A 26,711-nucleotide genomic window follows, 5' to 3' on the forward strand; every position below is an offset into this window, starting at 1 on the left:
ATATTTGGCTAAAGCGCAGTGGGAGTGAAGTGTAAAGATAGTTTTATCAGATGTCCCCATGGCACTAAATTAAAAAGGTTTTAAAAAGGATATATGTTGCCCTCGGCTGCTATAAATAAAAATGAAGCAGAAAAAATCTGAATATTGTATTATAGTATTTTTGTGTTTTATATTGCGTCAGGTTTGCAGATTATTTCAACCCCCCCAATACCTCCAGTTCACATTTTTTACAACAAAATTGTGATCACATACATATTTCTATTGCATGTTAAAACTACTTGATAGATTCCACTCTGTCATATAGTTCACCCATTATTATGCATAATATTTTTACAGTTTTGTTTTTTTTAATACTAAGAGTCAAGTTTTCTGGTGAGTGTGAATTTGATATTCTGATCATTTCCTCTGATTTCTAATCATCATCTTACCCATAATGAAAGGATGATGTTCTTTAGGATCATCATGGTCCGTTAAAATAATCTCACTTTTTAGATTAATTATTAATAATTATTATTATTAGTAATAATGTCTGTTCAATAATAATTGAACAGACCGTGTCTGGTTCAAATGCTCTCCCTTTCTAAGTAAAACATAATTGATTAGCTCAGCTGGATTGTTGATTTTTGGTTGTTGTATAGAGACTATTTCTTTGAGCTCATTGTTGAAAAGAGGTGCTGAAGTCGGTCTGGACAGGAAGCTTAAGCGCTCCAACAGTCTTTACGTTTTTATCCTGCCCTCTTCAGCCAGGACAGAGCCATTAAGAAACACTCAGGCTGTCAGATAGCTGAAGTTTTCTTCCCAGCAGTTTTTTTTTTTTTTTTTTGACAGGTCAGCATTTGTTCTCTTGCTGTGTGAACTAGTTTGAGTTTATAGTTCTGCTGTGCATGAGATGACAGCTTCCCCTTCAGCTTGGCTCTACTCTGCATGTTGGACACCCACTACCAACAAAAACACAAAACCCGTCAGCTGTTCCCAATGCAGTCAGACTGCAAGCTTACATATGCAGTGCTTATTACGTTGAGAAAACACTCAGGCTCTTGTAGGCTGTACCATTTATTCCCTCTGCTAAATTTTGACAGAAATGCAGTGTTTAGACTTATTTCTTAATCTTTTTGATTAGTTGGGGCTTTATGTCCATATTATTTTGGTCTAAAAGGACAAGTTATTCTCCTCGGGCTTCTTTTTTTCACTAAAGTTAGAATATAAGCTGTTAATTAACACAATTAATTAACAGCTTGTGATGACTATAGCTGCCCACTGTGGGTGTTTATGGATAATCGACTTTGTTGAATTCCTTTAACGAGTTAATAAGTATACAGTAATAAAATGGGTGTCAGTTTTTCTGTTACAATCTGAATCACATTTTCCTCCAACTCAACAAAAGCCCCACTTCTATTGGGAATAAAAAAATACCTGCAGATTATGATCCATTTTATGGATCCCTGTTTCACTGAGTGTGGTTCTTTTTCTGCCAAACTTAAGTTTTGGAATTTGAACCCAAAGTTAAACTTTAGTTTCATCGGACAAACTCAATCTAGAGATTTTAGAATATTTTTCCCACTTCCTGATGTTTTATCTTGTTTACATTTTTCTTAGTTCTGACATCAAAAGAAAACTGAATCTTTGTTTCATGTAGAAATATATATTGTTTAACACCAATTCATGTTTTCTCAAAGCACTATTCAAAAAAAGACATTTCAATTTAAACATGCATACGTTCTCACTGAGTGTCCAGCAGCCAGTATGTGGCTGAAATTTTAGCAGCAGTGTTTCTATTGTCTTCTTGACAGCCTAACTGAGTATTTCCTGTCTAGTCTTTTCATTTATCTTGGAGAACCATACAAATGCCATTGTTTCAAATATTGATTGTTGGAAAACTATCAAAAATTGTTTTCTAACAAACAGTTGCTTTAGCTAAAGCGATGCAAAATACAGGAAGATTCTAAGACAGATAAACTTTATGTCTGGTTAATCAGATTCACTATGAATGGTGTGAAGTATGTAAGCAAGTAGACTGCAATGCATGTTGACCTCCACTTATCTATGGCCAATACCAATTTTAAAAAGCATTAGATTATTCTTTTTGGTATTTCCAAAGTAAAAATGATGTCAGCTAACCTAGAATAGGTGAATCAAACACTGATGAAAGACTTTTGTATATTCAGAAGCCCTCATATCTTCTGGTAGATGTTATGTGTGCTGGATCAGATAAGAAGTGCATCAGGACATTCTAGGTCAGGTAATCTTCTACTTCAAGCTTGAAAGGTTTTGGAGTTCCTAGCATTTTTCTTTAACAAATTGCACCTCTGGAACGTGTGCTATTGTTGTCAAATGCCTGGTTTGGTTATAAATGAACAGTTGGTCTTGTTTTTGCTTCACACATAAAGATAATTATCAGTAGTTACTGCCTTCCCTTATGTTTTGCCTTCTACCATTAAACACGGGTTGTTTTGTCCCTCGTAGGAAGATGAGACCAAAATAGAGGCCTGTATCTGATGACTGACTTGACCCTGGTGAAAACGGACCACACACTCTTCTGCATGACTGTCTACGTCGGGTAAACACACACCCAGACATGTAGACTTTCCTCTATAAATACTAATGCTGGCTGTGCTATTGAAATCATGATTTTTGAGCTTCTTGCAGAAAATGAACATCAGTCTAAGTTTACCTTGATGGTGTGTTAATTTCATTTCGATAAAATGGAAATGTTTCTAATTACATGGTTATTTCAAAGAACCTTCAGCTTCTTCAGTTCTAGGTTTGTAGGACTGCTTGCCTTTTCTTGCTCCAACCCATCATATTAAAATATGAAAAGATGACTATCTTGTGATCTCTGCAAGGAACTCTTTCCTCATCGTCTCGATTTCTCTATGGTTGAAAGCATGCTGGCTCTGCAGACATGTTTGTGTGCACTTTTGCTAACCTTTCAAGCAGCAGATAAGAGCAGCATTATTGATGTTTTGAGGGCATGCTCTAATGTGGGTGCATTCTTACGACAAATCTGTAGAGAACATGAGGTCAAGGAAACGTGGAAAAAAACAAGTATGGTAGAACTTTTAAACAAAAGGATTCAGAGATGTACTTTTTATTTTAAATCTTAGTTATGCTCTTGCTTCTAGAGTTATGCCTCACGTACATTGTTTCATTTTTTGACTAACATTGTACCATGGATCAACAAGACCCTATTGTTTGACAAAAATATGCCTTTTTTTGCTTTTAAATAAATAAATAAAACCCAACATTTTTCATTAAGTGTGGCACTTTAAAATGAGATTAAACACAATTACTTTGTATTATTTAGCAGTACAGTTTAACTACCTAATACAATAATGACATTACATATAGTAGTTTTCATAATAAACTCACGTTGCATGATTAAAATGATTTTAGCAGTAACTTTATGAAGCACTGTTTACACCACAGGCCTTGAAGCCTGTTGGTACTCAAGCAGTTTCAGATTAACGACTGCAAAACACATTGAAATATAATATTCAAATTGTTTATTCTAAGCTAACTTAGTGCTTTGTCAGACAGATATAAATTCAACCAACCTTTTAATATTGTCATTTGAAGATTTATATTGAATAAGAAAGGCCTTTTCAGCATTAGCCAGGGAACCGTTTAGCGTTTGTAGAGAAAACCAGGAAACAGTTAGCCACAATGTTAGCACCTCAGCTAGCCACTCTGTTAGCTGCTCAGCTAGATACTCAGCTAGCAGTTGAGCAGCGAGTCAGCAGACTGTTTTTTGTTAGTTGTGTTATGATCATAACACAACTAACATCATTCTTCTTTTCATCCTTTAAACTGAAGTTGGGTTAATGAAATGCATTGTGGGATGAACCATTTTTATTCCAGTCTGTTTAGTAGTTCAGTCCATCATGGCTGGATCCCCAACAAAAGATGATGGACAAAGACATCATCCCAGTCTGTAAATTATTGTGGATAACACTAAAGTAATTTGACAATTTCTACTGGGTGTTTTCCTAACAAACACACATTATACAGAAACATTGTTTACTAAATTTAGTTAGAACGAGACCCTGTAAATCAAATTAATATTTTTATTATTTCAAACTGTTAGACACTTGGCTAGCTTATTAAAATTTTCAAAAAAAGGAGCCACTTAAACTTCTCCAATAAATGACAACACAAAACGTAGGAGCAGACCCTGGCACTGGCTGGTATGATTCTATTTTCTACACCTTTTCACTCTCCATCTAATGACTTCCTCTCGTCCTCTGCCCTAAAGCTTGCCTCCCTGAGCTCATCGCAGCTTGTCACATCACTTTGGGGTCAGTTCATTCAGAGGCCTGCAGCAGGAGACCTCCACAGGTTCTAAAAACAGATTTGACAGGCCTATTAAAATGAGTGATCTCCACTGCCTTGCTCTTGTCTGCTGCTGTAGCCAGAATGCGTACTAAGCTGTCTTCCCCAGGGTAGAGACTTGGGTAGCAGGGCGAAAAGCCTGGAAGATAAAATGACAGTGGCACATAGCTGGCAATGTGGCAGCTCCCAGAATTATCTCCTGATGAGGTTTTCAATTTTGGGGAAGGCAGTGGAACCTGATCTACTGTGCCTGGAGGCACTGAGCCACACAGCGAGAGATGGGCACAGACAGGGAAGTTGATGCACATGTGCAAACACTAGATGATGTTTAAGTACAGGAGAATATGAACAAGTAAATGTCAAAGAAAGCGAGGCAACAGGAAAATATAGAACATAAATCATTAAAATCTGCCTTCCAGTTAAAAATATGATAAAAGGCATGTCATTTGCAGTGGTTCCTCCTGCATGCATGGTGATGTTAAAGCATCTCTGAAGACCTGGACACAAACAAAGACAAATTGTTTACAAGTGGAGGAAAATCCTGACAAAAGTTTTTTGTGATTTGCATTTCTGACAGAGATTAAACAAAAAAGCTACATTTGATTTAAAATCTGTAAAGAAATGGAAAAAGTGCATCAACAAAATGCCTAAGCTTCTTTTTTTTAGTTAATTTTATGGAAACTTTGTTAAAATTCTAAATAAGTGTGAAGATATAAACCGTAGCTCAATTTATTTTTTTTGCCAATCTTCAGATGTGATAAATGGAGGTAAAGTTGAAATATTGACTCAGAAAGTACATTCAAAGCATCGTGTAAGGATTTGCTTGGTTGTCTTACTTCAATTGAGGTAACAATAAATTTGAAATAACTCTGTGACCAACACAATCACCTGGACTACCTTGTGGAAATGGCTGGTTAAAGACACCTGTATGACCGATGTGGTTACCTGTGTGAGGAGACACCAAGTCGTTGTGACTATGTGCGGCTCTGCCACACGTTTGCAATTGAACATCTTATTAATTTAACAACCATGTTTTCTCTAACTTTAAAATATTATCTAATAACGCCAACCAAGAGTCAGTACAGAATCAGCTGCTTGGCTTATTTATTTGCTTATTGGCGTAAAGAGCAGGTACAACAAAGAAAATGGATGCTGTTGCCACTAAGGCCTTAACTCTCCACAACGTCTCTATTTCCACTTTGACCTATTGGTGTTTCTCAAGCTTCTCATGACTCTTCTTGTTGGCGTTGCTGTTGTGATTTCTACATCTGTAATTACTGGACTCTTTTCGGTGTGGTCTGCTAAAGCAATGCCTGGAAGATTAGATATTACCTGTATCTCAGTCTGGATCTGGAAGTCCCACAGACTCTGTTTCAAAGTCATCTTTGCACATCCTGCATTCTAAAATTTCTGCTGCCATTTCTACTTGCACACAAGTTGGATGGAGAGAAAAGTTTAAAGCTACAACTTCTCTTTGCTCCGTCTCCGATCCATAAACAACAAAATAATCTGGTAGCATAAAACCTATCAGTTTAGCCTGGTCGTTTAAAGGGTTGGAGCTTAAGCCTTTAGTTAATATCCTTACGTATGAAGTGAAGCCGAAGGCAGCATAGTCAAATGATCAATTGGGCCCTCATAAAGCTGGACTGGATCTCTGTTTCCGTGCGTGAATGCACACACTCAGCAGACTGAGCTTCAGGGGAAATGCTGCACCGTAAAAATATCCAAAGTTTACCTTTGAAAATCACAGCATAAATCTTCACTTAAAAAAACAGCATTCAGAGTTCTCAAAAACAAAGCTGCTGTAAATGTGATTTCTTAAACGGAAACCTCCTGAGATGATGCATAATTATCCGACTAAACCTGTTCAGTACGATTCATATAAAGTTGAAACCAAGAAGAGAATTGATCTTTGTACAAATCTCTAAAGTGGATCTCCGTCAGAAAAGCTCGAGGTTGACACACTTCTGTTGTGGACAAATCAGATAGTCCAAAGAGGGCAGAGGAAAAGAAACTGCAGCGCTTTTAAGTAGGCCTGCTTGTGTCTGGCCTCCACAGATTACAGATAAACACTTTGTCAGACCACTGGGCAAAACCCAATTCATTATAAAAAGTGGAAAATAAAAAATTGAATGTTATTTTAGATTCTCTGAAGCGCAACATTGTGGGCGCTTTCATCCTTTCAACCTCTGTCAAATCTCTCATAAAAAAGAAGTCACGGTTTTAGACAATTCCTCTCCAACACCTTGCTCCATGTTTGAATTGTAAATTTGTTGGCACAAAGTGAAGTGGGAGCTGCTTCCTCAGAATTAGCTATTCTGTTGGAAGGGCTGCCAGGATGTGTGAGCGGGACTTCCTCTGAGGGCCACAGCTTTGAGCTGCTGTCTCCTGCAATCCACCCTGATCAATGGCTCACTGTACGAAGCCAAGTCCCTTACCGACTCTGGCAGACAAAAGTGAAAAATGATTTTTTTTTTCCCCCTTTGCATTATAATATGAGATCAAAAACATACACATGATAGTTTCTCATATTTTACGCTTTGTGTGCTTGAAGTGCGTGCGCCTGATGATGTGAATTATGGAGCTTTAAGCCCTATTTTACACTCACCACTGTGTTAGTACTGGAACTTCTTCAAGCACAGATTTAACAAAGTGTTGGAGACATTTCCCTGAGATTTTGGTCCATTTTGATATTAATGTATCACACATGAGCTGCAGACTCCTGATGTTCTGTATTGGACTGAGATCTGATTATTGTAGAAACCATTGGTTTCATTGTCATGAACAAAAAAATAGCTATGTTTTAGAGATAATACACTGTGGCACTAAAGGAATACTCTAGATAAACGGTGTTCATTTTGCACTAATAGGATTAAAATGTGGCAGTAAAATGATCTCCTACCTCAGCAGCCTTAATCAGTAATTCTCTGCAGGACGGAGCCACACTTTCATGTTCACCAAATTGTGAATTTACCGTCTGAATGTAGCTGAACTCGAGCCTGTTCAGACCAGGTAATGTTTTTCTAATCCGTTAACCATTTTCAGTGACCCTTTGTAAAGTGTACATTTCCTTTTCTTTGCTTTTTTGCTGGCAGCAGTGGCACCCTGTGTGGTCTTCTGCTGCTGTTATCCACACCTTTTTGAAGGTTTAGCATGTTGTATATTCAGAGATTGCATTCCAAATAATTTGGATGTAGCAGCTAGCTTAGCTACCATTTCCTGTCTACCTTTTGAACTGATCCCTCCATTCTCCACCAACAAAACAGGCATTTCTGTTTACGCAAATATTGCTCCTGGGATATTCGTCTTTGTGTGACTTTGTTCAGAGAGATGGATGGACATCCTAGCAGCTCAGCAGTTTCAAAATACTTGGACCTTGCCCATCTGGCACAAAGTCACTCAAATGTTCAAAGTCACTAACCTCCCCTTTCTGATACTTTGTATGAACTTCAGAAAGCCTAAATGAACTGCGGCCATGTGATTCACTTATCTGTTAATAAAATCAAAATTCAATAAAAACGTGAATGTATGAAAATTGGAAATGATTAACTCAGTCTTTTAAAGTTTAAAATATGACAATAATAGTCAGGAACTGTGATGACCCAAAATTCTTCACGCTGAACCCATATATTAAATAAATGCACAGAGAAAACTGACTGTTCGGCTTCACGTGGATAGATGGATGGATATATTATAGGCAACCATTATATTTTTAGCAGAACCTTACCTCTGGAAGGTTCTTTGCCGTCTGACAAAGAGGAGATGAAGAGAGGACAGATGTAGCGGTGCCAGCGGAGGCAACGACAGGGGTGATGGAAGCTAAACTAGCATGAAACTGCCTTCAGTCATGGATTACCAAGGCAGTGCTTTTCATTACCTGCCTTTCATAACAAGATATTTATGGCAACAGGAGGTGTTGGAGAAGCATAAGACACCTGCAACCTATTTGCTTCAGAGATCAAAGCCTGGTGTGTGTGTGTGTCTTTGCGTGACAGAGGTTGAGAATAAATGGTGCGGAGAAAAAGTGAATTGTATTGGGAAATGGCTCCTATGATATGCTATATTATTGTCTATTTCACACTTGTGTGAGTCTGCTGAATACATTGCATGGGACAGTTTTTTTTTTCCTGTTTTAGAACCTGGTCTGTTTTAAGTCCTATAGTGTGTTATTACACTTGCAGATATAAATTGTGCAGATATCTGATAAATAATGAGCTGCGTGCATACATTTCAACGTCGATTTTAATCGATATTGAAGCATTTGTTCAACCAATAAACTCGATTAAACCACACCAAATAGGAGCAAAAATAACCTCACAGGTAAAGTGTTAAACATAGGAATGGCTCTAACATCCAGTGGTGAATTTGACATGTTGATAGAAAAGCCTGGTTCACACAGAAAGATATTAAAACTGTTGGACGATTTTTCAAAACTGGAGAGTCCCCACACATGGCGCTGATAAATCTTGGGTATGGTTGTAAAGTTTGGGCGTACAGCAACACACCACAAGAACCAGTTTTCACTCACCAACATTCAAATTTCAAACTGGGAATCTCACAAAACCTCTCGAGACCAAATGTGAGTTCAGGGTAAAAAAATATGACCAAATGGGAAGAATCAATGGTGATAGTTTCTGGACCATTTTTGACTAAAAAGAAAAAGCAAATATCAAAAGAAGTCTCTCTGCGTTGACATCACTTTGCTCTCTGATTGGCTACAAGTCACTTTCAACAAGCTGCGGCTTGTTTGTCCTCAGGAAATACCACACACTCCAAAACAATCCAACACGTTCCCCGATTAGAGATTGAAGTTATCCCGAAATCCTCCTGACTGGACCAGATCACTCAACGCACCACACAAGCAGGTTCATATCTTAACATTAACTTAAGAGTCATCCTGGTGATCAGGACGTCCTTAAGATTATCAGAGAGGAAAACTCAGGACAAAACTCAGCATAAAAATCTGGAAGCAGATATAAGTTTGTGACTGCTGGATTGGTTGCCGCCATCTTATAAATTATTTGTCTTTCGGCAGATAGCTTTCAGTAAAAAGTGCTAGGCTAATGTTTGCATGTCTTCTCTATATGTGGAAATAGCCTGTTCATAATATGACTAAGAGCGTCTTTAAGTGTTTTGAGCCAATAAGTTAGTTTTTATTTGATCATTTGCAGTCAAATCTTATGGCAGTGGAAAATGGGCGCATGTCTACCTGGGGACATGGATGACAACATCAGACCGTAGATCAACATGGGATATCAAGGATTGTTTTATCAGGGACTCCGATACGGATCATTTAAAAAAGCTTTGATTGTCGATGACTGGAATCAGACTGGGACGTTCCTTGAAAAAACCTTTTCTACTAATGATCAATGCCATGAATGGTAAATGGAAACAAAAAGTGCTTTTTTTGTCGTTCTGACATACTGTGCCCTTTTAGATTTGGTCAGAGCCAGAAACACATGCACTGATCCACTGACGTCCAGATCGGAAGACAACTAATCCAAGGATACATTGGCATGTTGCAGACTGGGAGCTGGAATCAAACCCACAACTTTACGATTACAGGATGGATACTTTCCCCATTGATCCCAGAAGTCAATATATGTAGGTGAAATTTATTATTCACAATTTACCAGAACACTGAAGAGGTGCTAAAAGCCTCTCAGATTAAAGCAAGTATTTCTTGTTTCCTCCTTTTCCCATTTTCATAGGCCACCAGTCTGTGCATGTGGGTGTCAGCCGTGGTGTGTGCGTATGCGCGTGTATGTGTAGACCAATCAGTGAAAGCTGTGGACAGCTCGGTGCACTATGCTTGGGGGCAGCCATCTGTCAGCTGACGCTTGGTCGACACAGCAATCAGAACGCTCTGCAGCGGGTCCAATCTGTTCCACCACAGGTAGAGCTGTCTGAGTGCTGCCATCAATCTACACTCCCCCTATTTATTCCCTGTCTTTAGTCCAACCTTTTATAACACTGCCACTCATTCTTCACCTTGTTGTCTTTTTATCCCTCTATCATTTCTCTTTTCACCTTTTCATCCTTCAGCTTTTTTAGCCCCGGTCACAAACCAAATCGTATAGATTGGATAAGCGTCACATTAATTGCGCCTCTTCTTGTGATGACAAAGCCGAATTGCAGAGCTGTTGTTTTGAGCTGCTGACGATGCTTATATTTTCTGGCGGGTCCATCACACTGTGTATGATCGCTATCATGGCAGAGTGCTTACTGTGGCGGTCAGTCCAGCAGGCTAAACGTGCCATTCTATCCTCGATCCGTGCCAGGCAGATCTTTTCTCCCTTCGTGCTTTCTGCTGGCAAACGGCCGAACCGTTGATCTGATGTGAGCCATGTTAATGGCAGAAGGCAGCTCTTCTAACCAGACTGCTTGGCAGGCCAAGAGGCCTGTGGCAGAAGAGGTGACATCCTAAACGCCACACTTCAATGAATTATTGAACAAGACCAAAGCAGAGCTGAAGGAGAGAGGACTGGTTGGTTTCACTCTTAGGCCCATAAACTGATGTCCGTCACAGCTTTGAATGATAAACGTCCAGATTAAGTTTGACATCAACTCTGGGACAGTTTTTTATGATGATTATACAATTTATTCTTTACAGTGACTTAAAATTATTTAAGCTTAAAATATACAATCATTTCAAGTTGACCAATGATATTCCGAATTTCTCTCCATTTTACATTTGTCAACGTGACTAATTTTGACTTTTCTTGTTGGTGCGTTTGCTTCCAATAAACCATCCCATTGCTTATTTCAGTTTGGACATTCATATAGACAACAAAACATTCTGAGAAAATGAATGATTTTTGCTGAGAACCAAAGAACAACATGCCATACTTTAGATCCAAAGTCAGTCCTCAAGCTCCAGCATGCTGCATGTTTGAGATCTTTTTCTGGTTTGTCTCATCATCTGGATTAAATTATCAGGCCTCTGCAGAACTTTGACATGCTGATTGGATACTTGGACCATTGAAATCAGCTGCGTTGGAGCAGAGGCATCTAAAACTGGCTCCTGAGGACTGGAGCTCGACACAACTATAGTTTATATTGACTGTATATTTATTTTTAACCCTCTATCAAAAAGATTATGTAAAAGTTTAAAGTTTGGTTTTGGTTTTTGCTTGGTGACCTTATTGATGGTGGAAAAAAAACTTAGATGAGAACTTTGATAATATCCAAAATGAACTAAGGTTTCCTCATTACTACCATCACCAGAAGATTTTAGTGACAAATCCAAAGCTTAAAGTTCAATGTTTATGATTTTGCAATCTTCTGCCCGTTTGTTTACATCACACCACCGGTTTGCACAGCTTCACTTGTAGCTTCTCTGAGATGAGAAATTGGCCATATCTCTCTTATTTTGTCAGCATCTACCCAGCATCCGGGTAGATGCTGGGTAGATGCCCAGCATCTACCCGGATGACTTGCTTATGGAAGAAGTCATCCACTTCTTCCATAAGCAAAAGGTCTCATGTTATCTCTCTCACTTAAATTTTATGAGATTGCAGATGACTTGGAGTTACTACCGATTATGCCAGCCGCAAAATACCGACAGCTCTCCATATGCCGAAGTAAAACTCTCACTACTGTTGCACTTTTCTAGAAAGTCTTTGGTTATTCATGTCATCAACCAGTTCTGGTACTTTACTTTCTGCCAGCAGATGGTCTGCGCCAAGATCACCCACTTGAATGGCAAGAATCATCTGCATAAAATTATGCCCATCAAAATCTTGCTTTTGGACCAGTTTTTCCCTTCTGTTTTTGCTCTTTTTTGGTAGATTTCTGTGCCAACATGATCAAAACAGATTGGCAGAGTTTTAACACCAGTTTGAATACATATCTATTAATCATTAGCTGATGAAGAAATATATTTTTTAAGCAACTCCTGAAAGTTATTCTTGTTTTTCCTCTCTGAATATATTGTTGTTTAGCTAAGGCAAAAGCTTTGGTTGTCAGAATACAAAAAATGATGCTTTTGACTTCATTTTTGGATAACAGCGTAGTGAGTCATACTATTTGGGTCTTAAACTGCAATAAATGAAGTTAATAATTCTGGTATATTGATTTATTGTGTTAATATTGTAATTAAAAGTGAAAAGTTGATTTGTTTTAAATAAACACCATATTACAAAAACAGCTGCAGACAAAAACAAAACAAAATTAATTGTGGTATGAACAGAAAAACATACTAAACATACTTGCATATTTAGGTTTGTTCAAATATAAATAACACAACTGCGGTTGGGTTTTTTCTTCATTTACTTGCACTGAGTAAGATTATGGATTATCATTTGAAATTGACCCACCAGCTTTAATCATGTAGACCGCTATTGCATATTACAAGGAGTAAACAAAGCTCCCAATTTAATTATTTTATTTTATTTATTTATGTTTATATCCTAATATGCTTGAAAACCTGGCCAGCGATTTCTTTTCATGCACAATGTGCTTCCTTTCCTCAAGATAACCAGCTGGAGGAGTTGGCTTCTCTACTCAAGCTAGATTTAAAAGTAGCTGTTGTTGTTTTCTCAGTATAATTTAGCTAAATATTATAACTGCAAGCTACATTCCACCACATTCATCTCTACGATGACCAAAGGTGTGCGTAAATTAAAACCCAAGGTTTTGTAGCAGCCCATAAACGTGCTCGTTTGGTCACCAGGATGCCGTTTTGGAAATGTAAACAAATGTCCTTAGCTGAAAAATGTTGCCTTCTTTTCTCTAAACACTGTTAGCGAACTTCATGTCACATCGTTCAGCTGCCGTTCTTGCAAAATAGTTTTAGTGTGATTATAAAGAAGGCTCGCAACCTTTTCTAACAATTGGAAAAACATCTGACTCATTTCCAGCTGCAGAGGTTTATGGCTTCTTGTGTGATGACAGATAAACGCTGTGCTTTCAGGAGGCAGAAGGAACACCTTAGAAATGGGTGGATGTTTATTCATACCTGTGGCACAAAGTTAATCCCGGGTTTTTATGGAGGCAGTTTTGCACATACGCCTCTTTTTTGTTTGTTTGTTGATTTAGGAAACGCCTGCTGTTTTAATAGCAGTTGAAAATAAGATCCCCCTGTTAAACCGGTTTACCTCTTAAATTGAAGTAGTCACAGCTGATTAAACAAGAGCAAAGCATTCGGTATTCATTGTTTGCTGAAAAGCCTCTTTTGTTTACCCTCTGTCGGTTACTCCTGTGAAGAAAATGTAACTAATGGATTATGAAAAGAAAAAGAGTAAGATGGTTTAAATGACTATAACCCCATGTTCAAACAGATTAACATGGTTCCTGGTGATTTATTACCCAGGTATGAGCTTTGCAATGAGCATAACTAAAGGTTTGTACCTTCAGTATTGCACTGAATACCTTAGTTTTTTTTTTTTTTTTCTTCTTCTTTTGGTCTTTGCAGACACAAAACTTGTATATAAAAACACTTTGGGTGTGCCTTGTATCTGAATAAAAAGATGAGCACTTTGATTGTGACACAAAACGCACCAGACAGCAGCAACTCATCCCAGGCTTTCTTTCAGCACTAAATTCTCCCTCCGCCGTCCATCTCTCGGCTCTCAGATCAGCTGTTTTCCCACCCACTCCCAGCTCTAGCTGTCACTAGGCAGGACTGTAGGGAGCCGCTGATGATATTTATAGCAAGCCGCCGCTCTAAGTGATAGATGTCACCTTCACACCGCTGTCTCTGGAGCGCTGCATCAACCACCCTGCCCCACTAACAAGCTGCAAAGTGCTGCGGATGCACAAGAGGAAGTGTGTGGAGGTGGATGTTGTGTGTCTAGAGAGAGAGAGAGAGAGAGAGGGCACAAATACAAGCAAACAAATTAGTTTGTCATATTGTTTTCCCAGCTGACTTGTTTCTTGTTCCTTTACCTTGTTTCTTGGAACCTTTGGTGCTGAGAAGTTTTAAAATGAAATGGTTTGTGACAAGTTTGAGAGTTGCATTCCTTACTTGTTGCATAGCCGAGTGATGAATGAGGAGGAGGGCGGATAAGACGGGTTTGACAAGAAAGACCCTTTCAGTTCTCACTTGGATGTTTTGGCTCGGCTCGTGCGGTGGTAGCTGCGTTTCTTACGAGAGGATATCGTAGAGGATTTGCTCGTGATCGATCAGAGTGCAAAGTCGCAGCTCATCTAAATGTTACCACCAGCTGAGATTCCAGCAGAAAAAAAACAGGGAAACGCCAAGCGTCTTGACGAACGAACTAAACATGAGCACATCACAAAACCACCTCCAGACAAAAAACACATACAGGCTCAAACCTTGAGCTTTGTTCCACCAGTGCAAAGTAAAAACCCCTCAGCTACTGTCACTTTTACAGGAAGTCATCCTGACATTTTCAATCATCTTTTTTGACAGAGATATTTTTGGCACAAAAAACAGAGCTGTCCTTTGAAGGCGCCTGTAATACAAAATATATATCAAGTCTGTCTGACAAGTGGAATAAGCTTGTCAAAAAGCTGAGGCTTGAGGAAAAGAGCTTCTGGCTGAGGGACTTGGCTTGTTCAGAAACCCAGACTCGTACTCCTAACCGAGTTGGAGTTCGTCAAACCTCCACCGTTCACCCCAAAGGCTGTCCTCTGCTTAAACCTGCATTAGCTATTAACTTACAGTGCACTGTAATCCTCAAATGGAGCAGTTGCTGTTTTATTTACAGCAGGATAACAAATAAACCGTCTTGTTGGGTGTGCAAATACGCCTGGTATAAAGATACGTTTGAAGTATCAGAGAAATGTTTGATATCGATCAGCAGACAAGACTGAAGTGACAACTTGGCCAAGGAAGAGCACCTGCTGATAGTAAATATGTTGGGCATGTTGACTTATTCAAGGGTTTATAGTATTCTTTTGTAGGAGCTTTTATAAAGGGAAGGAAATTCTGAGAAATACAGAGGCTCTTCAAAGTTTACATTTCCTTTTGAAATGCTAGGAGTTTTGATGTTTAAGTTGAGATCATATCACCTGAGATATTTGTCAGTCCAGACATCTGTACAATCAAGAAAGTTATTGTCAGATTTAAAACTCAACTTCCTGCAACGTTACCTGTGTTGCCGTTCCCTGATCAGTTTCCTTTTTTGTTTGAGAAATGTCCAGCTTTTCCTTTGTAGCTGTGGTCCCATGTTTTTCTTCAATTATTGGTTCTCCTTTTCCGTACCGCACAAAAGTGATGACCCTTTGCAAACTAGGGTTTCATATAATGGATGGAAACAATACAATGTAAGAAAAGTGCTACTAACCCAACAGCTGAACTTTATGTTTTAATCAGATTCTCTGTAGCTGGTCTGTGTGAGACAGAATAAAAATAAGAATTAGGTTAAAGGCATCACTTTTAGGTAACCAATGTAAACAGGTTATAACAGTTCATTTGCCTCAAAGCAAGTGTGGAAATTTTTTTTTCAGCTGAATCAGACAAATAAAATATTGCGAAATATAGAGAAAAAGTAGTCTCAATTTTATTTATATATATATATATATATATAACATATTTTTCTTTCTTTTTTTTTTTTTTCCAAAAAAGTCGTATTTGAAGATTCTGTATTCCTGAAGGTTTTCTTACCTCTCATCTTGCTCTAAATTCAGAATGAATAACTTTGGATTCCTGAACATTTTCTCTTTTTTTTTTCAAAAAGCGGCTAAGAAGTCCAACTATCCTTTGAAAAGGAAACGGAATTAGAGAAAAGTTTGTCATGGATTTGTTTTGACACAATCTGATGCACATCAGTCCCATTATAGTGCCAGATTGTGGTTAAAGACATTCAGCACATAATTATGTTTTATTCTCTTTGTCATAATGCATATCTGGCTTTTATGAATTACAAAGAAAAACAATGAAATAAATTATGTTTTGAAAATAATAGGAAAGCACTCAGTGAAATATTTATATTTTAACCCTTATATAAATTAAGCTAATTGAAATGAATTTATTCATAACCTGAAAAGAAAGCAATCAAAAAATCCTACATTATAGTCAGAAAGGTTTGACAAATTGATGAACTAATCTAGTTCATAAATCTTTTAAGGTTAGAACAGATATTATAAGCTGTGGCATCTATATGTGCGTGCTAATATGTGTGCTGGGGACTCTGGGTCACTGAATTGACCCGTCCCATTCCAGGACAGCGATAAAGTAGCCACCGAGTTTCTGAAATTCATCCCTGGCCGGGGAACGTGTTGACGTGGATTTAATTCATCTTGCCATATGATACTGGGTGTATCCTTCCTCTGAGAACTGTTAGCTTGAATAGCATGTTAAAACATTTTACAGAAGCTACTGGAAAGCATGGCGGCTGAAATCAAGAAAAACAATGGTACATGACAAAACCAAAATGTTTTGGATTAACTGTAAAACAGCACAGTCAGAGCAAACTCATCTGTATGCTAAAAATACACCTTTTTACTTGCACTTTGTTAGTTTTATTACCACAATCTTTTCTTAATATGGTAATTTTCATACTCTTATCTCATTAACATGTTTGAGAAATTAGACACAGTTTAAACTCAACTAAATATCTTGTTTTATGGTGGTAGAAAATACAAAATATTCAATCTTCATTTATTCTAAAAATCAAAGCTTTACACCAGTAGCGTTCAAGATGGAGCAGCTTTATGTTTTATTTATTTATTAATGTTTTTTTTTTTTGCATCATTCATATAAAATAACTATCTTTGAAATTATATACTAGAATTTTGGAAAATCTACTGCCTTTCTTCATCTCAAATTTTTTTTTCTGTTCTGCAAACACTTTTATAGCATTTAACTGCAGCACATTTATATATGTGCTTTGTAATCTTTTAAGGTGTGATCAAGGCGGTTGAGGTAAGTTTATTTGAATCTGCTGCCACTATTTGTGTTATAATTATTGATTGGACATAGTTCATATTTGCAGTGGATATATTGTCATCTTGATAAATGTTTAATGTTTTATTATTGATATTTTCTCTCAACTATCCCTATTGAAATCTACAACCCGATTTATAAGTGTGTCCCAGCAGCTAATGACAGTACTGAAGTACAGTAGTCAAATATTTTGCACATAAAACATCAAAGTTCCCTAGAACAACTAAAATAAGTTCAATAACATGTTCAATAGTTGCCAGCAGATGTTTTTTTTTCTTGATTTCATTGTGTTTCTGTTCTCTGACATAAAAATGTCTGGCATGTCTCACCTAAGGAATATAAAGCAGAAGATGAGGTCTCTTTCTGGGACTGAATCATGACAAACAGCTGATACTTGAGGAATTTAGTTGTCAAGCAATGCATCCATGCATCTTGATAAACAAGCGTAGCTGCATATTCCTCTTACTCCTCCTCAGAACGATCAGGCTGGTTGTGACGTCAGGATGTGTCAGGGAGAATTTGTGCCCGTTCAAGAGTTTCAGTGTCAACATGTACATGCATGAACCTTGTAAATGTGTGTGCATGAGTTAAAGTGAGAGACTAGAGACTGACACAGTGGACAAATGTCATCAACTCCTGCTGCTCGGGGGTCTGCTGTCACATGGGTGAAGAGTGAAGACAGGAGTACTGGCACTGCTCGGGGAAACGGGGACAGAAAAGTCAAAGAACTGGGGGTTGGTGGTCAGACAGTTGGTGGACGATGTGACAACACAATCATGCTGAAAGCAACCAGCCGGCCCCCATTGGCAGCCCAGGTTTCATTACCCAGCTTCCACCTGTCCTGTCTGCTTAAGCTCTTCTCAGCCCCCTTTTACCGCAGCAGGGACAGGATGGTTGAACTCCACGCTAAAGGCCGCCGGTAAAAACTAAAAGGAGGCGCGTTGTAAATGTGCCGCGTTTGCTTAGGAAAGATTTGCGTTGTTGGATGTTTTGAGGTGAAGCAGTGCAAGGTATTTACACCTCTATATATAGGGGGCATCCAAGCTCCATCGCAAATCACAGTCAGATGCAAATTGCTTCATCCACTTACATAGATGTTACAAGCACCTATAAAACATGCCACAGTGTGCGCGTTGTGCATTGTGGGCTATCTATTTTAATCAGTGCTTTCAAGGCAGTATTTATTGGAGTTGAAGAGTTGTTGGGGGTTTTTTTTAGGTTGTGTTTAGGTTATTGATAGTCTCATTTTCACGGCTCTGATGGAATCAGCAGTCAGGATAGTGCATGTTCTGGAGACCAGCCATGCTCCTTCCTGTTAATTAATGGATTGTTAATCATGATCTGCCTCTATAAATAATACCAGGGTGCCTTTGGTAAATGCTTGTGAACTGTAAACAAACTGACAATGAATCTTGTCCTAAAATACAACCTCTGCTTAGATAAGAGCAGGGAGAGGACGAGGGGGTGGTTGTTAAGACCAAGTTTCAGTTTGTGCACCCTACACCCATCTGCCTGTCCATAAATTTAATTGCGTCCATCAACAGTGAAATGCAGCTGGCACACCTCCTGCTCACTCACTAGGAGTCAAGTTTGCTTGGAGTGTGAAAATAAGATCTGCCAGCTTCAATAAATGCCTCTTAGCAGTGTGATCAGTCTGACATTCCAGCTATGTGCGACGTCCTCTGGCTAAGCTGTCTCATTAGCAGTGGGGGACTCCGTATTTGTTGCATAGTTCAAAACTGTTTACAATGCAGCATAAAAGTCTGTAGCGGAGCCTCACGCCTTCACATTTTGCTGCTGCCAGGCTTTTGTGTCGTCTCTTTAAGTAGCATTGAGTGGATTCTTTCTAGATGTAAAGATGTTTTTAGATGTTGGCCGCTAGTGTTTTCTTTTCACTCGTTTTCATTTCAGAGTTTGTGTTTGAATATTTTCAGTGTAATGCTCATGTGGAATATTTACTTTTTCATATTTTTTTAAACGCCAGCCAGGAGATGAGTCAGTGTTTTGTCTACACATAACTACCTACTTGGTAAAGAACCTGGCTTTTAAATAGTAAATCAGGCACTTTTATGTCAGGAACAAATGTTAGTTAATAGTTATTTCTTTTACTTCTGCAAATTATCTGCTAAACAAGTTTGATGGGCATTTAGATCTATTTTTGCACCTAAGATGATGTATGCAGGCTAAAATACATCTCAGCATATCTGAAGCCGATCAAGCAATCAAAGAGACAGAGAATCACAGGACAAACAACAAACAAGGGAGATTTAGTCTAACCAGTTAACCAACCAGTCGTGGTTTTTGGGTGTTGGAAGAAGCCAAGGAGTCTTGCATCCATGGAGAGAAGATGCTAACTTCACGTAGAAAGACAGCAGGCTGGCATTTAGGCAGCCATTCCACAAAATGCTCCATTGTCCTTAGCAGTTAGTATAATTTTTATCTCCTATGCATGAAACCATCATTTGAAACCTGCATTTTCCATTTACTCAGATTAAAAACACCCAAGCAAACCAGCAGGCAGCTTGACAAAGGCAATGACCTGGCAGAGACCAAAAGAAGCTAAGCTCAAGTCACAATGAAGGAGAAATTAATGAGGTACAAATCAGGGAAACAGCAAAACAACAACAAAAGATAACCACAAATTAAATGTTTGATATCTATTCCGTTTAATTCCTGCTCCATGATCTTCCTGGGCCAACTCAGTGACTCTACACTTGTCCTCATGTCTCTGCTGGTCAGACTCAAAAGGCGGCTTGGCGGCCAGACTGTGGTGCTGATTATAGGTGACAGGGACACTGCTGGCCAGAGGGACCTGGAAATGTTGGCATGACGATGGTGAAAGGTCATTACCACAGAACTGTCAGCATCATCACTGTGACACAGTGTTGAAAAACCCGCAGAGAAAAACAAGACTGTAGACTGGAGCACAATCACATTTTGTGTTTTTCTTTTTCAGAATTGCTTTGGTCCTAACACAAGCAGAAAAAATGTATTTCATTATTTTGATGATATGCATGGTGAGGACCAAGTGCTGCTTGGTAATCTTTGGTTGATTTAAAACTGAACTACATTTGTGTTCTTGTCTTATTGTCTTTGTTTCAGAGTGCTCGTGTTTTTTACCCAGATGATGCATTTATTCACTTAAACCTACAGGGTGGTTTTATGAAATAGTCAGATAATCCCACTGGCACTTTTATTAGGGGTAGGGAAAACTATACCTACTCCATTGGTGTTTTATTTAGGTATATTTAATGTGACAGCTCATTTGAGACAGACACCAGATGGAAACATAGGATTACAGTCTGTATTTCTTTCCTTTTTGCAACTTTTTCACGGCCATCTTGAGATCTCACTTGTTTCATTGTTCTGCTACATGCTATCCTTGCTTCGTTTTGTAAACCTTTGCTCATTCTTCACTGTGAAAAGATGCACATAAAATATCTTCAGCACCTCACAACCTTGTCTTCCAGTTCCTGAATGCATGCAGATTTGCTTTTTGTCCTCCCTATGATTACTCCGCACTCATCACTCTCTTTTGGCAAACTTTTAATATTTTCCATGGTTATTAAAAGCAAGGACTGAACTGTGCGACTGTGCTGCTAAACACTTCAGTCTCTTTGACTGCCTTGCACTCTTTGTCTCTCCATTCTGCACTCTCCCTCTTATAACTTCTCGACTACAAGTGGGAGCAGAGGGCAGGGGAGGGAGTGATTGGAATTCATTATGGTCAAATGATTGCAAACTCTGAACGCCGAGAGGCTTTTCTAATCACAGCTGAATGGGCTGGAGAGTTAATGTGGGCAGGCTGTGGAGTGGAGGGGAAAGGAGGAGTGAGAACTCTATCGGCAGTGTAGCGCTTTCAAGGGCTCTTCACGCAGCTCTAATGGTGGAATTGTTCTGACACTGAATGGATACATGAGATGTTGTGTTTCATGGTCATGACTCACTCCGTGCTTTGCGGAAAAAAAGATTTTTATACATGATTTTCTTTCACGGAGTAAGGTTGGTGCCTGAGGCGTTGGTACTTGTGTCCTCAGCATGGTGTAAGATCATTTAGCCAGTCGTTGGGAAATTGATCAAAACAATAGAGCAGGAGTAGATGCACAGTTTTTAGTTTGCTAGTAATGGGGGAGGGGGAAGTACAGCATCATTTATATAGCCGTTCAGTATGTAGAGTCTTATTTTCGTTCAATCCTGCTCATACTGCCACACAGTGTGAGCAGGCTTGCCGCCGCTGTTGTTTGAGAATCTATTTAACCAGGATGCTCATTTGCATCGACAGCAAGGTAGACGTGTTTGTTTAATCTGCAACATCTTATTTCAAATTATACATATCGCACCTAAATGTACTCAAATTATTTTTTTAGCATTGTTAAACCAAGATGCCGGATTTCTTCTGGTCCCCAAAACATCTTGGCGCTTCTGAAATGACTGCAGTCTCCTCTGAATACTGTATCCAGCCTGAGAGGACCACTGCTGCTCTGGATCTCTGTGCTCCTCCTCTACCCGTCTGGAGATGTTGGCACCCACTACAAAGGAGATGAATAGTTGGCCAACTGTGGGCATCTAAGGCCCGTGGATCAGAGGGAAGAGGAGATCACTCATTCTGCCATCTACTTGGCACAGGCTTTTGGGAGAGACTCGCTACAGATTAGCCTGCAGTGCTAACCTGTACGACAGCAGAACATTGGCGAAGCACACTAGTGGTGGAGGGACTCCCTGCAGACTTTAAAGACATATGTGCACATGGCAGTTCAAATTAAAATGCTGACACTAAGGTGGTTTCATCTCTTGGCTCTATCTTCCAAAGAGCCACCTGGCCAGTGCTGCATGCCTGTGCTCATCACAGTCCTCATTGCAGATAACTGCTGGTGTTAGCCTAGAAATTTATAGCTCATGAATCCAGAGTCCATATGTCTCTGTTAGGCTTCGCATAATATTGAGTATATTATGCTGCCTGCTGCTGGTTTTTCTAATTTGTCAGGATCTTTGAAAGTCTGGTCTACCAGTAAGAGCAATAAATAGATGGTAAATCTGATTATATTCTGTACTTAAATGAACTTTCTTAAGGCATTCACCCATTTTCAAGTGTCGCACAGTCAAACACCAACACATTGGGCATTGGACTTTTTTACAAGCAATCCTCACTCAGGTAAACAAGTGAAATATACAGTTAAGTATGCAATACATCTGAAACCTCCAGAAAACGTTATGGTTACATGAACAAAAGGTTGCAGAAAATGTTTTGCATCAAACGCTGCATAATGGGACGCATAATGTTTCTGAAGCAGGAACGACTACAACAATTTCAGGAACAAAGTTGCTCAAAGTGCTCTAAATACACAGTTTCTAAAAGTGTAATTAAATCCAAGCTGCACGTCGACAAAGACCCTCGAGCCGCTACTGTTTTCAAGACATAAAAATAGATCAATTTGCTTCTGCTTTTATTTCGAATTGCCACTTTTCTCGCCATAAAAGAAAACTTCACAACTTTCAATTGTTGAGATCCAATCTAGTATAAGAGGCAGGAAAGATGGAGTCGTGATGGACCTTTTCAGAAGGTATCTCAGAAAAAAAGTGTCGGCAGCAACATCTTATATTCATACAGTTTTCCTCAAAATGCCTCAGCATCCAATGATGAACATTTACAGCAGAAGACGAGCCGTTAATATCGCGCTTCACAAATGCAGGGGATGATACTGACAACATCAATGGATTTAATGACTTTATTATCCAATACAGTAACTTCCCAAGGTCTAGCTCAGATGTAGCTTAACACACTTCTCTGCTGAGACACTGTTATGCCCACAGGCCAAATCAAACTGATTAAAAACCAACTTGAAATGAGTTGATTATGAAAATCTCCTACAATGAATAATACTTCAGTGGAATAAAAAAACAAAACAAATGTGCTTTTCACTGGACAAAAGGTCTTATTAAGATCCTTGAGCAGAGAGGTTTTTCATAACCTATGAAAAAGACATTCAATCCACTTCATTTATTACTTGGTGTGAGTATGCGTGTATAATATATATAAAAGAAATAAACATAAATGAATGTTTCTCTATTCTGCAGTCACTCAACAAGCAGAGCATTTATTCTGCAGCAGCTGGAGCTAACGAGTCTAACGCTTGGGAGCAAGCATTGAAAAGTGACATAATCTAAAACATAAAATGTCACTTTCATGAACGCCCACTCCACTCCTCGTCCTCTCTAATGGAGGATTCTAGAAGTTTTTATCTGTGTTTATGGCTGTCGGATTCCTGAAGAGAAAATGACACGCTTCAGAAATGTGCGTTTGTGTTTGTGTGATGTCTGAAAGAGGTTGTCAGCCCAACCTTTCTCCTCAGGGGGAGGTTTGTTGGTGACAATTTCTGACAAGTAAGCACAGACAAAGACAAAATAGTTTCTGCTCATGCTAAAACGCACTAAGAGCATCTACAAAAACAAAACCAGAATTAGCTTTATTTCATTTTGACCAGCTGCTGGATTAAATACAACTTAGACTTATAACACCTGTTAATGTAATAAAATGCAATGCTACTTGCTTTTCCTTGTGTGGTCACTAATTTCACCTGAAGATTACTCTGACCTCAAGGCCAAAATAAGCAATAGAAGTACAAAGTATTTTGTTTAGTTGCTAGTTTGGCTTTTTATCTTAGTGCATGGAGGCAAAGTCATAATATTGAGATGCATCTTAAAATCTAGAAGAATAAATTATGACACAAACAGTGAAAAACACAAACTTTTACCCTCCAACATTCATATTGATTCAAATCAATTGAATGATTTCTGTTTAGATGTTCTTTAATTGATTTGCTCCAAGTTCTAAAAGCTATCATCAAATGAGAAAATAGGAACATCTGCAGTAATCCTATAAAATTAATTATTTACAGTTGAGAAATGCCTTTCAAGATTTTTATGAAGCCTAATCTTCTCAAATTGTAATTAGATCTAATATCTGCTGAATGTAGTAAAGCTCGCTCCACACCCTCAGAACTCATCTTGACTAAACATGACAGACCAGCTGCTAATGTGGCTTTGGCAGAAATGTTAGCATAACAAAAGTTGGGACTTAAAAATTTGGGACTTTCAAGTAGTAACTTGAAAGTGCTACTTCGGTGCCTCAGCGGTGTCTCTCCTAAAACAAATCTGTTTCCATCACTAAAGGGCTTCCTTGTACTTCCATGGTGCTGGTTCTTTGTGACAGATGGAGAGAACCTACACATGTCCATGGATAACATGCCAGGCTGGGATTTGAACGGAGCCCTTCGTTAAACAGAGGCAGCGTTAACAGCTGTGCCACTTTGTGTTTAAAATTATGTTAATAAATTGAGAAGGTAAATATTAGGGCATCGATCAGCCAGGATTCTGAGATGAACAAGATTAGATAAAACTTTAATGGTCATTCCCCAACCCGTCTCCATCACTTAAAATGGATCTTGTTTCCTAATCCTGAATTTTAGAAAAATGAAGAAAGGAAAATATAGGGTTTTTTTTTTTCTGTCTTGGTTGTATTTTTGAATAAATTAGCTAATTTGTTGCTTGCAGGTAGATTTGCTTTGAAAGTCACCGGCATAATTCATGTGTGTTGAGGAGGCAACTGCTGGACTCCTGACTCTGCAGCCTCCACCAGATTAGTGTGATGGTGTGCAAAGTTTTCTAACACATTTCATTTGATTTACAGTGAAGAATGAAAGAGATGCTGCTCTAACACTTTGAAAACCTGATTCAGATTCTGTTGATCTGACCTTTGACCTTTCCTGTCCATATCTGCTACCGACTGAAGAGATCATGTTAAGATGAAGTGACTTATGTTTCAAACCAGACTGGATCTCTAGGATGCGTTCGATCACACAAACTAACAGCTAGGTAGAAAATTGTATCGCTGAAAACCAAATTGGTTCCTTTTAGTTGTATATTTTATTTATATATATATATATATATATATATTTGTTTACTTTATTATCAAGACTCTTGATAAAAATAGAAGCACATCTCTACACAGATTATCTCTGCTTCTGGCATTTTTTTTATGTAAAGTAGGATACATGAACTGTTCGACACTGAAAGGATGTAACACACAGGCTGAAATATGCTGAAAAAAATATTTGACAAAACACACAGATCTTCTATTTATTTCACTACATAAACTTCATAATATTGTTTATTCATTAGCATTTTGTGAACAAGTATCATTCCTGGTTAAACAGCATGTGGCAGGGACAGATTGTAACTGCGTTAGGAATCCCTGTTTTGTGTATTCATCTCGTAGGTGCATGTGGTGTGTTTTTGGTGAGTCACTGGTTGCTTGGCTGCAGTGGTGCCCGGTTCATTACCCCCCTAATGACGGACTGATTGAGGAGCCTTAAGAAGCTGTTCTTTCTCTTGCTCTCCTTCTGTTTCTCTTTTTCAGCTCTCATCCACACCTCGCGTTTCTTTCTGATTGAATTTTCATCGCCACAACTGGCCAAAAAACTTCATGCCAGTCATCAATGTACGAGTTGATGTCAGTTTATTTATTTCTCCTGATTTAATCATCTTAAATGCTGTGTACAAATATATTGGGATAAATCTATATTCACCCAAATGCATGCATAAATGCCCATACCTATTCACATGCAACATGCTACATTAAATTTGCATGCTCCCATAAAGTGTGACGTTACCCACATCAAAATATAATTTAAACTTGGGGCTTTGTGTGTTTCTCTGTGCTCTGTCATGTACATGAAAAGCAGTGGTAAAGACATAAAAAAGACCTGGCAGAGCTCCGTGCTCTGCTTCCCACAGATAACATTCACTTATTAATTTGTTCCCGTTATAAAACCAACAGATTGTACATTTAAAGCTGGTGTCAGCTCATGTTAGATGCTCCCATTCATTTCAGAGGAATGAGGGGGCTGAAGTGCCCAACGCTTAGTGAATCTATCTACGACGGTTGTTACATGAAATGGGAAAAATAATACGCATTTCTTCAGCCTTGCTACCAAGTCTTTTTTTTAATTTTAATTAACCATCTGTTAATACTCCTCTGCTATTTTGGACTGTATGCATTCCAACAAAAGTATAAACACAGTGATTAAGATAAGGCTGTTATGTGAAAATGTATTTTCATTTTAATTGGATTAATTCATTTGAGTCTATGAAAAGTAGTCTAAACATAGTGTTTGTGTTTTTCGTCTTGTGATATTTTGCTAAGTGACCAGAAAGGAGGCAACTAGTGTACTTACCCTTTTAAATAATAATAACAACAAACAAAAAAAAACAACTTCAAACATAGACGTGAAAATCTACTATATCAGCAATATTACGTGGCATTTCGTGAAATAAATCATCAACTTGGTTGCTATGACGCTGGTTTTTATCTTTTGCATTTATTTACAAAGAACTAAATTGGTGAAACCGATTATGTGAAAACACACCCGGCCTGCCAGCTCACCTTCAGTGGTCACACTGATGGGTCAAACTGATACAGGAATGCTTTGCTGAAGTATTTGGGTGATTGTGCTCCGTTCCTCTCAATGCT

General features: G+C 38.5%; 1 long non-coding RNA gene across 1 annotated transcript in view; it reads left to right on the top strand.

The window, feature by feature from the left end:
- Positions 1-26,711, top strand: part of LOC103462113 (uncharacterized) — a 95,914-nt gene that overhangs the window by 23,093 nt on the left and 46,110 nt on the right. Inside the window, exon 2 of the long non-coding RNA XR_014086861.1 lies at positions 2,464-2,557. This is a non-coding gene — a long non-coding RNA (uncharacterized LOC103462113). The remainder of the gene's footprint in view (positions 1-2,463; positions 2,558-26,711) is intronic.

This window comes from Poecilia reticulata, chromosome 3 (genome assembly GCF_904066995.2).
Source record: "Poecilia reticulata chromosome 3, P_reticulata-male-v2, whole genome shotgun sequence".
Lineage (NCBI taxonomy): Eukaryota > Metazoa > Chordata > Actinopteri > Cyprinodontiformes > Poeciliidae > Poecilia > Poecilia reticulata.